This window comes from Diplotaxodon limnothrissa, linkage group LG8 (genome assembly GCF_057381915.1).
Source record: "Diplotaxodon limnothrissa isolate DT_005_m linkage group LG8, D_limnothrissa_male_GT1.1, whole genome shotgun sequence".
NCBI classification, from domain to species: Eukaryota; Metazoa; Chordata; class Actinopteri; order Cichliformes; family Cichlidae; genus Diplotaxodon; species Diplotaxodon limnothrissa.
In genome coordinates, this window is record NC_140603.1 from 19,422,023 (window position 1) to 19,439,292 (window position 17,270).

Consider the following 17,270-nt stretch of genomic DNA (forward strand, 5'->3'; position numbering starts at 1 on the left):
AATAAATTTCCTGTTGTTGTAAACTATTTTTTGCAACTTTATTGTATTTAAAGTTTTGAGGGATAAGCCTCTTAAATTTCTCCAAGTAGAAATATATGTAAACAAAACAAAAGCGATTTTCAATTTTTTTTGTAGTTTATTGCACTTTTTTGCAATTTATGTAATTACTATGGACTTAATGCATACATATTATTAAAATATGGGCTATAACAGTTGTATTGATGTATAGCAACTTGAAATGCTCCCACAAATGGCACTACAGCATGTAAAAAAAATAATATAAGCTCTGGTGGACTTGATTCTATAGTAGGTCTTAAAGGGTTAAATAAATATCGTCAAATAATCGTGATCTCAATTTCAGTGAAAATAATCGTGATTATCATTTTTGCCATAATCGAGCAGCCCTAGTATAAGAAGCTGCATGACAAGTCAGGCGAGAAGCAAAAGCCCTTTGATCTCAGGAGAAACAGCAAAGACCGAAAATGTTTCAAATGGATGAAGTGCTACCTCCTTGGCAAAAATTTCATCAGCTTTATTTTCCGACTGAATCTACTACAACTACAAGAGTTGTAAGGCCGGGGCATTTTCTCATTAACACGATTATTCAAAGCCTATATTTTGTCAGGCTGTATAGAGCAGAGGCTGTCCTCGTGCATTCCTATAGAAAGGATAAATGTACCAACTAGACTAAAAACACATCTGCAGACTGCGTTGAGGATCTGGACAGGCCAAAGCTAGAACAACGGTGGCAATTTTCCTTATCTGCTTTTTCTCTTTATTGTGTTTTGCTTAGTTTGGTCATTCCATACAAATACATTCAGAGATACAGCATGGTTTGATCCCAACTCGTATAGTCCGCATGTCCAAGTTTCCTTAGGCAAGATAGTGAGTCACAATTTGCCCCTTAGAGGTCCATAACTGTGTCTGTGCTTGATAGAGAAAGCCTTTATAAATGTGTTTGTATGAGTGAAGGTGGTTTGTATTGTAAAAGCACTCTAAGTAGTTAGTAAGATTAGAAAAGCACCATAAAAAACAGTTCAATTTACCATAAAAATTGAGTCTGATTGAGTGCTACAAGGTTGTACAGAGTGTTTACTCTTGCATCTAACCCTACCAATATTGGCCTTGTAATGCCAGGAGGAGTGTTGGATCAAGTCATGTCCCCCTGTGCATGTAAGAGGGGGGGTGCAGCTGTAACATTATCAGCAGGAGGGCTCCAAGTGCTCTGGCCAGGACTAGCTTCACTACTATCAGCAGCTTTAATTGCACTTACAGTAACATAACGATTTGTTGTCAGCTCATCTAACATTGTCTTCGCTCTGTCCATTCACTGCCACACACACACACACACACACACACACACACACACACACACACACACACACACACACACACACACACACATACAGTAAAACAGCACAGAGGGACTGCAGAGAATGTATGACAGCAAAAATGTAGTCGATTCTGAGCTGAACTATAGAGAATCTTAGACATGACAATACCTAAAATCAAGCTGTTTGGTCAGATGGTGCCTTTAGTAATTATCCCAGCTTACAGTGTAGTGACAAAAACACACACGTAGACACACACACACACAAAACGTGATGTAAGTAAGAAACACAAAAGGAGAAAATGCATTTCATGTTTATTCTTTAAGTTCAATTTCCCACACTGGTAACTGGGGTTTAGTTCTGAGAACTACAGTATAAGAAGACAAACCAACGACACTGCTCTGCACGTAGGAGTAGTCAGTAACATTTGTATTTCATCAACAAATGTGCTCCCCCACAAGGACACACACCAACACATAAACTCAAGGTTTGTTTCATGTTGTCATTCAATTCAGGCAGGAACTTGGGAACCTTGGGAATTAGCTCTGCAAAATATTTGTGAATGATTTGTGTGCCACAGGCCAACTTAGCCACAGCCAATTCCAGTAAACCTGAAAACTACCCAATCAATACACTGTCTTAAACTTCAAATCTCAGGTCTAACCTGCAACTGCAACATAACACAGCTAGCTGCAGTTAGATTAAATATAAATTTTTGTCATTTACTGTTAATTCAACAGATTATTAACTCTGAATTAAACCATGACACTAAAAACTGGACTATACCAATATCGGTACTGAAAACAAAAAATCTGACTCTTGTTGTGATCTAGCATTATATAAATAAAATGTAACCAAAATCCACACAGTTTTAGTAAAAAGTCAACTGAAGGCCACATCCTGATGAATTTTATGTGACGATCGGCAACATGACCAAGTGTAACCTTTTATGGATTAAATGGTGCAAAATTATTCAAACATGGAGACCAGTCTTTCTTGTGAATGACCTTCAGCCCATTATGAAGAATAATTTCTCTGTCATCACACACATATGGGCGTAAACACCCACATATACACAAAGCACACACACACACACACACACACACACACACAAAGAAAAGCGTTTTCACACAGCTTCTTGCTGTGCTGAATCTGTACCTGCAATGCAGCCACAGGGGAATGGAGAGGTAATGGGCCGTGCGAAAATTCAACTTCCCACACAGCCCTTAATATGTCTGTGCATCCCTCTGTCCAGATGAAGGGGACTCGAGGAGCTACTATCCATCTGAGCTGGTTTAACATTTGGCTCCTTTTGCGTCTAGAAACACATGTTTGTGTTTTTAAATGGAAATAAAAGGTGCATGTGGAGGCAAAATTGCTCAAAGAACATTTTTTAAGCACTGCGGCAGCAGCGTGTTTGCTTTCAAAAACAAGGAGGGGACGCTAAGAAATCACTATTCACACTTTCTGTGTACACCTTGCCATGTGATTACATGACATGATGACAGGAGGCATTTTTGTTAAAAACTAGCCTGCTCCATGTGAAAAAGAGGAAAGTTTGCACCTTGTTTTTCAGTGAATGTTTCTGACAGCGATTCAATTTTTTTTTAAACACCAGGGAAGCAAATGATCCAGCCACATGCAAGAAAATGCATACCATAGTATACATGTGGTAATGCTCTATATGAGCTGCAAACAATTTAAGATGTAACCAACCGACCATTTGACTTCATCGTAAGCACAGGGTTTATCTTTTTTCAGCTTTCAGTTTATCACAAGAGTATTGACCACCTTGTTGTCATAATGTGCCTTCTATCGATCATTTGTGGGTGTTTTGACATTTTGTACAAGCTCTGAAGGACTGCATTTTCACCCAGATAGAAATTTGTTATGGGGTTCGCTCGACAATCGGGGAGGTGGCTCTGCCCTGTCTTCACCTCTGAGCAGCCAAATAAAGATCACTGTTATCAGTCCAGAGGCAGGTTTAAGCTGCCAGTCTGTGAAGGAGACTGTCATCTGATTTGTAATGACACAGCCAAAGAGCCATTACGTCTTTGATGGGAGATTTAAGCAGAAATCCATTTCGGAGGGTCTGAGGAAAAGCAGGCTCGGATGGGAGGGGGGTTGGGGGTTGGGAAGAGCAATCTATTGTGAGTCTATTGTGATAAGGTGTAGACTGCACCTGCAATTTGCTAGTGGAAGCTTCGTTTTGACGATAACTGTGGTTAGTCATTTCAGCGACAGTCCATTTCAAATTATTACCGATGCTTCACAGAGGGTTTTTTTTCTATGCGATTAGTCACACCGAATGAAGACAGAAGTGTTTTGTTTAAACATTTGCAGTCTTTTTTCATGCTGCTATTGGACATCTGCAGGGAGAATGTGTGTTAACACCACAAGCAGCCGCTGCAACAATGAAATCCAGGGCAGAAAATGGCTGCCACACAGCTGATAGACTATAGTGTTGTGGCTTTGGCAATGTGGACTGCATACAGCGCTTTTCTCCACATTAGTACTCCCCGTTTTAATTTTCTTAAGCAATTCCAAACAAAAGCAGCAAAAACTATATGATGTTACTACAATACTCACCTTTCAATTTGATGTATACTCCCTTTAATTATAAACATCCTTAAGATGTAGTTCACAGAAAAAACTGCTTTAAAAAAACAGTTGTTTAATTTCGTTATTATTAATAGTTTTTCAAATTTTTTTTATTTTCTAAGCGTTACTGAGAAAATCTGAAAAGATTATTAACAAAACCAATCATTATTTGCACCTCTTCTGAACAAAAGCATAATGTAATGGTGACATTGTATCCTACTTTTTATTAATTACTTATTTAATTAGACTAATAATAAGGTTCTGTTTGTTTATTTAAATATTTTACAAGATTTGGACAATGTACAGAGTAGGCTAAAAAACTTGTTACTGTGATAGCAATTGGTAATAATTGGTAGCAATAAAAAAAATACTATCTCATTAGGTATTGACTTACAGTAGTATTGATACCAACAGTCCTGTCTTCTTGTCCTCCAGTTGACACACAGCTTCACACAACACCTCCCTGCATTGCACCCATGCAGTCAGTTATGACCGCAGCCTGCCAGCTACACTAGTTAGCAATAGCTGACAACTTGAAATAGTCAACATGCTAACGCTGAGGCTTCAGAATGCTCACTCCACAATCAGTGAATGATGTCATCCATATTTATACTGTCTATGGCTGAAATGTTTTGAAATTAAAATTCGCGCATTGACAATTTAACCTTTGTCTGTTTGTTATTATTTTGGATTTTTTTTTTTATCTTAATGTTTATTGTCAAAATAAGAAACCATGTTTGTTTCTTAAATAGACCTGACGCCCTAATTATTTAGTTTCATTGGGGAAAAATTGTCAGAAGCACTGAAATAATTTAATTAAAACAAAAAGGTTTTATGAGTCATATTCTTACCGCATTATCCTTACAAGGAGTTTGGTGACATGTTAATAATATCAACACAATACTCCTAACTTTTTTTTTCTCTGAAAAGCTCTTTTATGTACTTTATACTACATACTTTATACTATAAATATTCTGTGATGACTGATGTTTCTCAGTCCAGACTGTGGAATTACACATCACCGTATTCTGACAGTACCTCTGTTGTAGCTACTCACCAGTCATTTTTATATGCTTTAATGCATTTCATTAGAGTGTACGAGGAACTGTTTCATGTTGATGCTAGTGTCTTCTCCTACTTTATTTGCATTTTAACTCTCAGGCTCCAGAGGCTCTTCAAATAAAGGCAGCGAGCTCTGCCTGTCAGTTGGCTGTCAAAGCCATTAGTCATAAAACACATTAGGAAAGCCACACCCCATGGCAGCTGTATAGTATTCAGGAGTACCAATGGGATATCTCATCAATCTCTGTTTACAGCACAGGGAAAAACACTGTTCATTTTACCACCCTGACTCTAAAGGCCCGAGAGTGGCGTCTCCCTGCATTAAAAAAATCTTCTGTCACACCAACGGGAAGAAAAAAGAAAAGCAGTATTGCCAACATATCAACAAAGAATGATTTGTGGATGAGTGTTCAATCTTTGTTGGACTTTATCAGCAGGAGCCATGAGTCCATTGACAAGCTGCTCCCATCCCAATCTCGTTCCACATGATTATTCTCAATTTCACAGCTGATGGTTTTTACTGAGACAGATGGCGCCGGCCAAATGCCAAAGTACAGAAGAGAAAGCTCCGAGGTAGGAGAAAAAGTTAAAGAAGGGGGTAGGGAGATAAGCTGGTCACTCAACTTCATCACCAATGTTTGGAATGGTAGCAATCTGTGAATGTGACCTTTCTCCACCGTGCAGGATGGTGAGAGATGTGGTGTCTCGGTAGATGCTCTTGGGTTTGAATATACAGACGGGGTGCTAATCTGAACCTGAAGAAGCGAGGGGGAAACATGCACTAGTGATGAGGTGCCAGTGCAGGTAGAGACCAAAGAAATGAAGATTCTGTGGGAATCTAAAAAATCTTTACCCCATCTATTAAATTCATAGAGCAGCATTTGTCCCTAGTTGCACATGTTGTTTTGTTAAAATTAGCTTATAATGAGTTCAATTATTTATTAATAGCTTTTTATTATTATTTCAATTAAGCAATTAAGATCCAAAACTCCAAATTATTGAGTTTACCATCATATAAGACAAACAAAAGGTGAATTAAAGAGCAGCTCTTCTCTCCAAGCTTACCACATTTATTGTGCAAAACACTTTTCCCCTCTTCCACAAATGGCTTTTGCATTGGGAGGCCTTGCACCATAATATGTTGAATTGTCTTAAAAGCTGCTAACTTACCAAACTTCTCATTACCTTTGCTCCTCATTACTGAAATTACCCTTATGATAATTTCAGACTTTCTTCTTTTCTAAAAGAAATCGAATAACAATTACCCTTTTGCCTTTCTGTACTGTAAGTACTGCTTGTCATTAGAAACTGCTGCCAGTCCATTTCCCACATGTATATTTAACATAATGTGCACTGAGTTTGTCTCTGGATGAACTAACCTACATACAAATTTAGCTAAATGACTGCTTTCATGCTGAGACTGGAGAGAGCGAGTCTGGCCCAGCTGTATACACACCTAAGAACCCAACAGAATCGCACTTGGTGTTAAAAAAAAGTTTAAAAAAAAGAAACTCTACCAGCCTCACACCGGAGGAGTGCTAGTGAAAATTACAGCATCACTCAGGGGAGCGGGCAGTAGAAGGTGTGGGATTTGATGAATCAAGGACCTTTTGTTCACAGCGAAAATGACTGGCTTCCATGCAGTTGGAAAGAGCATCTCCTCGCCAGAGCTTGGCAGGGATGCAGCGTCATTTGGAGCCATTTATGTTTGAAGCTGACGCAGAGGGGGACGGAGGCGCGCAAGGTCACTGAAAGAGGATGCAGAACGTGATGATGTGGCCAGTGCTGGGTGTTTAAGTGTGTCTACTCTGCTTGAATTGAGCAGCAGCTGAGTATGCCAGGGCCGCACTCACGGTAATGATGGAGTGAGACGCTCACATCTATAGGAAGACTGAAGTGAACCTCAAGCAGCACAGCTGAGGTTTCAACACAGTAAATGACACGATGAGCACACACACGTGTCAGTATAGAGCCAGCAAGTTTATCGTTTGATTAGACCCTAAATTTAACAGGGAGTACTCAAAAATAAATAAATAAAAATCATCTGTTTTGGTGTCAGCTGCAGATGAATATTCGCCACTTGTGATAATGCTTTGGATGAAAAACAAAAAACAGCAAATGGCATTTTGAAAACTAGTTTTTTTGTATTTCACACAAGAAAAAATGAGTCCACTGATTGAGAAAACAGCCAGTAATCAGCGAATTCAATTTTCATCTTGGGAAAACAATACAACACATGTATTTTCCAGAACCTTTCATCCACAGTGATTTGCGTTTTTGGCCCCTCCACATATACTAACAGATGGAGATTTTAGATTTGGGGTTCAGTCTTATTCAAAGATGATTGAGCCAGGACCACCTGCACTACACCTGCTAGTACTAAAAGAAAAAAGTTTGAAAAGAGAAAGCATATTTGGGTTAGCTCCAAATATAGGATAGCCATAGGGCATAGGAAGAAAAGACGCATATGGGGTTGACTCTTTTTTCTTTCATATACATCTTCATTTAATGTTAAAATTATTCCACAGAATAGTGGCCGACATCCTTAAGGGTCTGCACACACACAACTACGGTATGAAACACACACACAGGGATTCAGCGATGTGCACTGAGACACTCGAAATGCCTAAAAAAAATCCCTGAGCTCCAGGGTTTAAATAACTTCATTCACAAACCCAGGTATGCCTCTGACCTCCATCAACACCACCAGGTATGTGTCAGGATATTATTTCTTCTTAAATATGACTAAGGCAACTACTATAACCAACGACAATTAATACATGTGATATTTGTGCCTCCAAAACACTCAGATTTTAAAAGTTAGAACATGATTTTTTTTGTCAAATACTAGCACTTTTTCATACACACCGACAAACCAAACACAAAACTGGAACCCTTATCCACCAGGAAAAGAAATAAAATATCCATGTTTTTTAAATTGATATAGAATGTTTTAACTACTACTTACTTACTTACTTACTTACTTACTTACTTACTTACTTACTTACTTACTATAATTTTAAATAGAAAAAATAGCAAATGCATTTCTATCAAACGCAAAAGAAAGACACTGTAGAAACATTTAGTCGACATGAAAGCGCAGTCCGCAGGTGTCCAAAGCGACGTTCACACACAAACAGCCTCGGAATACAACATTTAAATAACATACCTACCTGTGTAAGACGGTTGCACAGCTCCTGCGTCGCTACTGTCCATTTCCAGCTGTCACAGATTACAGCGCGAGCTCAGCAGCAGGCGTTTCAGTCCCGCGACCGAGTCCAGAAAAGATAAAACCACGAGGGTAATGCGCGCGCGCTGTGGCACCGCCGCCTGCGCGACAGAGATACCGAATCACTGCGCGCGAGGATGTGAGGGAAAAGAAAAAAGGGCCAAATGAAATCAGTCGACGTGAAAACAGGGTTGGAGCAGCAGTGGCACGGGACTGTTTGAAATGTAAAATGTTAATAAGAGCGGGCTACTCTTATTACTTTATGAAGCAACCCAAAGAATTTCAATGAAAGTGTAGAGCGTTTTTTTCCCCAGACATTTCTACTTATTCTACTCTGTGACTGATTAGCTTAACTGATTGGCTGATAACAGATTTTATTTAATAGGGCCTTATTCAAACAAACTCAGTATAGCCATCTTTTTACACAACCACAACAAAAACTTTCCTCAAGTTGTCCTACAAGATACAAAGTCAAGAATAAATCAAATGTAAACATAAACATCAGCAAATACATGTGCACAACTGTAACGCTTACATCAGACAACCATAAGAGAAGGTACACCATAGTAATACACTATACACTTGATGTTTAATGTGTCTTCATAGGACAATTAGACAACCCTTACATTATAGCAGTATACAGTTACATAACAAAACTTGGGGCCAACAGCTGTATTTGCATTGTTTTATTATTTAACAGAAGTCTGGTAACCTGTCCAGTGGTTGTGATTAATGGTGTACTGAGAGAGAAGAGCTTATAGGGGGCATATCCTGAGCTTTTAGTTGGATTTATGAATCATATCAGAGTAGTAGAAATAGTTGGTTATGTTCATTAATTGTATTTACATGAATAAGCACCTTCTTTATATATAAAATGTAAATACAATAGTCTTATACATGTGGCCTACATCATAGTGTGTAGTCAAAAATGTAACTTTTAAATCGTGACAGAGACTTTGCTCTATAAAAGTGGAAATAACAGCAGACAATAAAACTAATGAAATGTCTCATTAGTGTGGTATTTTCTGCATTGCAAATTGCTTTTACAAGTTAATTTGTTTTATTTTCACAGAGGCCGGTGTGACTGTCATACAGAAGTGCACTCATAAAAGATCTTATATCATCATTGAGGACATTTAAAATAAAGATGGACTTTCAATACACAAAACGATTTACCATATCCGAATATACTGCACTCAAAAGCAGCATGTTAAAACATGACCATATCCTATTGTATTGCATTGAAATTTGTAACATGCAACCAAGCATACTTTGGAGATCATGCTAACCCTCAAGCCTGTGTCATCTATATGTAGAGCAGAAAAGAAGGTCAAAGTTCAAGGCTGCAATGAATGAGTATGTCTTACTCTCCAACCAGTTGTAACAGATGGCTGCACCTCCCTGAGTGTGGTTCTTCTGGGGTTTCTTCCTGTAAAATTGAGTTTTTCCTTCCCACAGTTGCTAAGTGCTTGCTTATATGGGGTCTCCTGATTGTTGGGGTTTTCTTACCTTACAGTATAAAGCCAATGCCAGTAGAAACTACCATAAAGACTGCTTTTGTGATTTGGCACAACATACATAAAAGACAAATCAATTCAATGTTGTGCATTTTACCTAAAGGCAGCTTCGGTATGATGAAATTAAAAGAGAAAAGTCATATTTTGCAACACTGAGACACCTGCTGGTGTTTTTACAGCCTTGAAACAACGATAATGTATTTCCATAAACACTTCTATTAAAAAACCTGCTTCCACATAATGGCCACTTATAATAAGATTAAATGTTTGAGAGGTCAAAGGAAAATCTTGTAACCCTCTGACATGTCAAATCATCACTACCTCTGTGTGCAGCAGGGCCTATCATCAGGCATCATCCCCCAATCTTACCCCCTGTAGACCCTTTCATTAACATAGTTGGGCTTTGTTCAAAAGCAGATCCCTGCAGATGAATTTGAGCATATAGTGACACAGGCACATGCCTTCGTGCGCTGTGGCCGTCCTCGCTGTGTGCGTTCGGATCAGCTGTCAGCTGGAGGGTGATGGATGCATCCTGGAAACATACTTGGAGTTCGAGGTATGTCCTTCTCACTGAAGTCCTTTGACACCCTGCTTGACCCCAGCGCAAGTCAGCCGCTCTAAAAATAAAGAAGCACATGTGCTTGATGCACATAGACGCAAAAACAAGGGTGTAAGATATCATGCTTCTCGTGTCTTCATATCTGCGTGCAAATACAAAGGAAAACAATACACAGCCTGTTGGATTACAAGAAAGTTATATTCAGGTCCTCGATTTCCATGAAGCTCAAGCCCAATCAACATGCTCCCAGCATCAAAGTTAATGCCAGTGCTCAGCTCCATCATTATCTTGAGTGCTTTCATTAAAGGACATTTTTATTCTGCTGCGTCCAGAATCACAGAGAAAAACCGGCCACAAGTCGCAGCCACATGTTTTGGCTGAACCTGGTCACCATGGCAATGCGTTTAAAAAGAAAAACTCGACTTTGACTTTTGACTTTAAAGTCTCATTGAAATATTGGAATTGACAGACGTGAGTAGTTGGTTTAAAAAAGATGGGAGGGAAAATGCGATTGAAAAGAATGGCATCATTGTGAAGGCTCGAGTCACATAAAGGCTGCAGTTCACAGTGTAACCCTCAGCGGTGAGGAGTATTTGAGCGTGACAACAATATCCACCCTCTGACTCAATTTGACACTCAGCAGGTCTAGTTATTAATCCAATGCTGCAGCTGCAGCAAGTAGCGTTTTGATCATTTTTCCAACCATGTAAGTGATTTTTTTTTTTTGTCTTTGCATGTGACTTACTGAAAATATGAATTCAAACATGAATTCATGTCAGCTGTTGGCCTGAAGCCAGCTATAAATGTAAACTATGTGACAAATGTGAGACAAATGAAAAAGACATGAGTCTTCTTAAATGACTTTTTATGAGATCGTCACTGCTGATATCTTACAAAAGTATGAAAGGATCCATCACGCTTTCAAATAGATTAATGGCCTATTTGAATGTGTGCTGGGGTGTGTGTGTAAAACTATGACCCACAAAAGGAAGGAGAGTGGGTATTGAGTTTACTTTGAGCTGGAGGGTAGCCAATATTATCCAAACTTAGAATTATTATGTACAATTCCCCCTTGTGGTTTTTGCTCTATTCATTTAAAATCTTATCTTAATCTTTTTATTTATTTATTTATTTATTTATTTATTTATTTTGGAGATTTAGGCTTAAGCTGGTCATTTCAAACTTGGCTTCAGTGTAAAGCTACTTCACATGCAGTATATATTTACTTTAAAAAAAATGTATATCAGAAGAAATTAATTTAGTTCACTTGATTATAAGCATTTCTTTGACTTTGACTTACTGTATTTTCTTCTTTTACTTTGAAAACCTCCTATCTAGGCATTAAAGACATGTATGTCCCAGTGCTAATTTAATAGGCATGGCTTCACTCCTCTCCCACATCATACATAAACATTTTCAGGGAGAGATTGGAGCATTTAAACTGAGAATGAAAGATGGTGAAATCCTTTTAGAAAAGAGTCCAATCAAAAATTAGATCAGGGTGCATTCTGGGTAAGAGGAGCAAATCTTACCCACCCGATGACTGCATGTGGCTGCGACTTGTGACCGTTTTTTCTTGTACACACTGCCTTGAAGTCCACTTGAGTCTTGATGGTGATGATTTACTGAAGGAGTGCAAAAGAGAAGACAAGATATTCACTGCTGGAGTAATACAAAAGTTAGTATGTTGATTTCATGGTTAATGGAAACACCACAGACAATGTTGTGAAGATTTGAAGGTCTCGGTATAGAAATGTGAACCAAGAATATGTGCATCAATATGTTTTTATACCGTCTTCCTTTGTCCTCCTGATCCCTGGAGAATTGTGAGGATGATCTATTAAAAGGAAATAATTACTATTAAGGCTATTTAACCATATATATCCAATTTAGATAAGTGATGTCATCCATTGATTTCAAGATTATTATTATTTTTTTTTTAGTAGCCTATTTAAGACCATATTTGAAGAAAAAGGTAAAATCGATTAGCTGTTAGCTAATGCTATTACGGACTAGCTTGGTTCAAATTCAAATCAAATTCAAATTTTATTTGTCACGTACACAGTCATACACAGTACGATATGCAGTGAAATGCTTGGACAACTGCTCATGACCTAAAGGAAAAAAAAAGGAAAAGGCTATGAATAAGATAGGAAATAAATATGAAAAATTAAAAAGGGTAAATTTAACTAGGAAGGAATGAAATATAAATTAAGGTTAAAAATGAAATAACTGTACAACACAAATTAGAATGAAGGGTAAATTTAACTGGGAAAGAATAAGATAAAATATATAAATTAAAGTTGAAAATAAAATAACTGTACAACAAAATACACAATACACAGTATAGAACTATATAAGAATGTATGAAGAAATATAAATAAATAAATATATACACAATAACAGCAGCTGTACAAGTATTAACTGGAAATGAAGAATATAGTGACCAGTGTTGTGCAATCGACATTATGTCTTGTGCAGTGCAAATATGCTTAAAGTGATTTAAGTGATGAAGTGAAAACAATGTCCAGAATGTCCAGTGTGTGTGTAAGAACTATATGTGTGGGTCAGTACTGTGTGGTGGTGTGATTGAGAGACCGTATTGCCTGCGGGAAGAAGCTCCTCCTCAGTCTCTCTGTGTTGGTCTTCAGGGAGCGGAATCGCTTTCCTGACCTCAACAGAGAGAACAGTCTGTTGTTGGGATGGCTGAGGTCCTTCACGATCTTCCTGGCTTTGGTCCAGCACCGCCTGCTGTAGATTGAGTGCAGGTCAGGGAGCTCGGAGCTGACCGCACAACCCTCTGTAGAGCTCGTCTGTCCTGCATGGTGCTGTTCCCAAACCAGGTTAAGATGTTTCCCGTCAGGATGTTCTCTATGGTGCACGAATAAAAGTTCCTGAGCACCTTGGAGGGCAGTTGGAAGTCTCTCAAGCGTCTGAGGTGGTAGAGACGCTGACGGGCCTTTTTCACCACGGTGTTGATGTGACAGGACCATGACAGGTCCTGCGTGATGTGAACTCTGAGGTATTTGAAGCTGTCCACTCTCTCCACTGGGCACTCGTTGATGACGGGGTCTGGTAGTTCCTCTCCTGCTTAGTGCTGAAGTCCACTATCAGCTCCTTTGTCTTACTAACGTTTAGAAGGAGGTTGTTCCTCTGGCACCAGTTCTCCAGATTCCTAATCTCCTTCAGGTAGGCCGTCTCATTGTTATCAGAGATCAGGCCCACCACGACGGTTAGCAAGTCATAATTTACTGTTAACTTAAAAGGAAAGTTAATTCTTGCTTGTCATAGCCAGAACCATTGAACGGAAGAGTCCCCTCATCTCCGTTCACTCCAACTGACTCTTTCCCCCCTTTTTTGTAACCACAATGGCGGCTCAACACGCTAGCCACCAAAGATATACTAGCATTGAAGTTTGAGATGCATTTTCAAAAGCATGTACATTTATTTTTACAGTTTATTTATTTATTTAGGTAGTTAATTGCCCACTCCTGCTTTATGCTGTTTTAGATTATAAAATTTTACCCATGTGCCATGTAAACGCCCTGAACTAACCACTATAAATTTAGGTCTCTTAAAGCCCATTTGAATGCTTGAGTAATATAAAAATTCCACACTGTCCAGAATTGTTTTTATTTTATTCTTATTTTTTACATTGTAATGCTGGGCATTTTAACACTGGACTCTATGAGGACTTACTCCAGCAGAGAAGTGGCCATTAGAGGAAGTTTCAGATTTTTCACTCCCACACTGGCTTCATTTTTCAGCCCTGGAGGTCGTCCCTTGGCTGAAGCTACAGCCAGCATGCCATTAGCAAAGCTTAGCATAATGACTACAACCAGGGTGAAACAGCTAACCTGCTTCTATCCAAATGGAACAAAATCAATCTAAACCACCAGCCTGAACTCACAAAATACCACTGTATATCTTGATTGTTTTAGACATACAAAGAAATAAGGCACTTTACATTTACACTTTACTTTTTGGTTGGGAACCATTGGGGAGACACAGCTCCTAGCTGATAAGGAATCAAATGCCCAACTGAAATTGTTGTATTTATACTTTGAAAGCAGTAATCTAAAAATACATGGGTGTTACTGAGAAAATGTGAATGTTCAGCATGTTAAATAATGCAACACAAAGATCATTTAAAAATCACCCTATTATAGGGCATTTTCTGTGCTTTCCTAAGTCATCTCCTCACTAGCATCCTTTCCAGTGGCAACACAGCTAGATGCTCCATTTTAGATAAGACACAATTATTGTAGCACATCACACGCACTATCGCTATCACCTAAAATCTCAAACCTCACCACAGAATGCAGTCCAGATACCACATCCCCGTGCCCTTGGTATTTAATGACATTTCTCTCTGTCCACGGAGATAGAGGGGATCCATCAGAGTGAATGTTTTCTGTATTTTTTAAGCTGGGCTCTGCTATAGATTTGGGGCACTGTTTTTTTTTTTATTATTTAAAAAAAAAAGGGGGGGGGGGAAACCTACCAAAAAATGTTGTTATGACAACCACACCTTTTTGGACACATTACCTGTTTTCATTTGTTGTGCAAACATAACAGATACGAGGGGGGGAAAATTTATTTTCAGGGCACATTTCCTTTATTCTGTGAATCTCCTCCTATAAACACAGTCAATTTCAGCCCGGCTCTCAGGCCATTATGATTCACAGAGGCCGAGCATGAAATTAGTTTCTTTTTTGACAGACACATCTTGACTGACAGCTCAACAAATGAGAAATCATTTACTGTGAACAGAGCAGACGCCTGCTTTTGGCAGAAATGCTGAGGCGAGTGCACGACTGCGTGTGTGTGTGTGTGTGTGTGTGTGTGCACACGAGCTTGAAAGTACATTTTATGTAAGGTTCTCACTGGCATCAAAACCACAATAGCAGGTCAGGGAACAAAAAAGACACTTTACAATACAATTCTTTACATAGCTGTAGTTTAACGTTGTGTGAGAGGACAACAAAGATGCCATCGTCACAATTTCTGTGCTGACAGAAGGATATTTAGAAGATAATTAGAAAAACTGAAAAGGTGACAGCAGAAAAAATGCAGGAATTATTAAAATATATTTTAATAATAGATAATTAGCTACAAACCAACAAAGTCACCTGCTAGCCAGTGCCCTCAAAATATTTACCTGATAAAGAATGCATTTTATTATAATTATACACCTATTCTGGCTTCACTTGTTGTTTTTAAATCCTGAAATGATCTTACCCCACCTTACCTCTGAGCTGCTTTACCCCTGCAATACTGTCTGAGTTACCTTTGCATGCTAGACAGTCCCCTACATTGTCCATTTAAAAAAGTCATTTTAAAACTCAATTATACTGATTTGGCCTTTGACCCAGCATGAGATATTGTTCTGACTTGCGTTTATTGCATTGTAGTTGTTTTTATTGGTGCTTTTACTTACCATTGTTTTCAGTGTATTTGTTGATTTTTGTGTACAGCACTTTTTGTTAATCTCCTGTAACTGTTTTTAAAGTGCTTCATGAAGAAAGTTGGTATGGTACAGCTGAATTGGTAGACTGCTATTGTTCACTTGATTGAGCAGGTAACCCAAATGCTGAATGGGCTGGTTCAAATGTGTCCTGGACCATTTCCTGTGTGTCATTCCTCCTCACTCTCCCCCGATTTTCCTTTCTACTGTCCTATCAAAATAAAAGCTTCGAATTCAAGAATCAAAACTCTACAGCTAAAAAAACAAAAACAAAAAATCTGTGTTGTGCTCAGCTGACAGCAACTGAACACAACATTTCAGTCAATGCTTTAGTACATATTGGCTCTAGACTATGACAGTACTTTTTTGGGATAAAATAAAAATAACAAAAAAATTTATTTTATCAGATATTATAGTGTCATATGTTCTGACCTGCTTGTTCCATTTACTGCATCTATATTTTGCTAATAGTTTTAAAACCTCAAAGAGCACTAGGCACCCCCTGTTAAAGGGCAGAAATCATAACAACAAAGTGAACTGCAGCATTAACCCAAAGCTTTGAAGTAGCTGTGGAGTAAAGAGGTGAACACAGCTAAAGCAGACCAATACTGTGCCCTTCCTCTGCAGGACAGACTTTTCCTCACTTTGCCATTAATGGCTTTTTGCATGGCCGATATATATACTGTATAATATGCAGACAAATGCAGACAATGGCAAATTTCTTCACCTTGTGAACAGCAGGTGAGAGTTCATCCTTTCCTTCATGTAAACTTAGTAGCTCTGCAAGAAATATTACGTTAATATTGAATCGATTTTAACAATAGTTCTTTAATTCTGATTGTTTAAAGATAGTTTAGCTTTTTTTTAAGTGCAATGCTGCCATCTAGTGTTCAGAAATCTTTACTATGCCATGTCTGTGGTGAAGTTTTTACAGGTGTATTTTTTAGACTTCTAATCATTTTTAAAACTCTCTTTGCATTGCAAAATGTGGCCCATGAGGAGGTTTTTATATTTGTTTTGAAAAAGTATACTGCATATGCTTTTTTAAAACCTTATTCCAAAGTGGATTAAATAAATGTTTCACCTCGAAATTCTACATACAATACCCCATAATTACAAAACAGAAAAAGTTTGCTTGAGATTCTTGTAAATTTGTTAAAAATAAAAAACAATCCAGTTTCTTCTGCCTATCCAGGGCCAGGTCACAGGGGCAGCAGACTAAGCAAACAAGCCCAGATCTCCCTCTCCGTGTCCACCTGCATTCCCAGGCCAGTCGAGAAATATAATCCTTCCACTGTGTTCTGGCTCTGCCCCGGGGCATCCTCCTGGTGGGACATGGCTAGGACACCTCACCCAGGAGGCATCCTTGTCAGATGCCCAAAACCCTCTCAACTACTTGGGATGTGGAGGAGCAGCAGCTCCACTCTGAGCCCCTACCGGTTGTCCAAACCCCTCAACCTATTTCTAAGGGAGAGGCCAGCCAGCCTTCTGAGAAAGCGCCTTT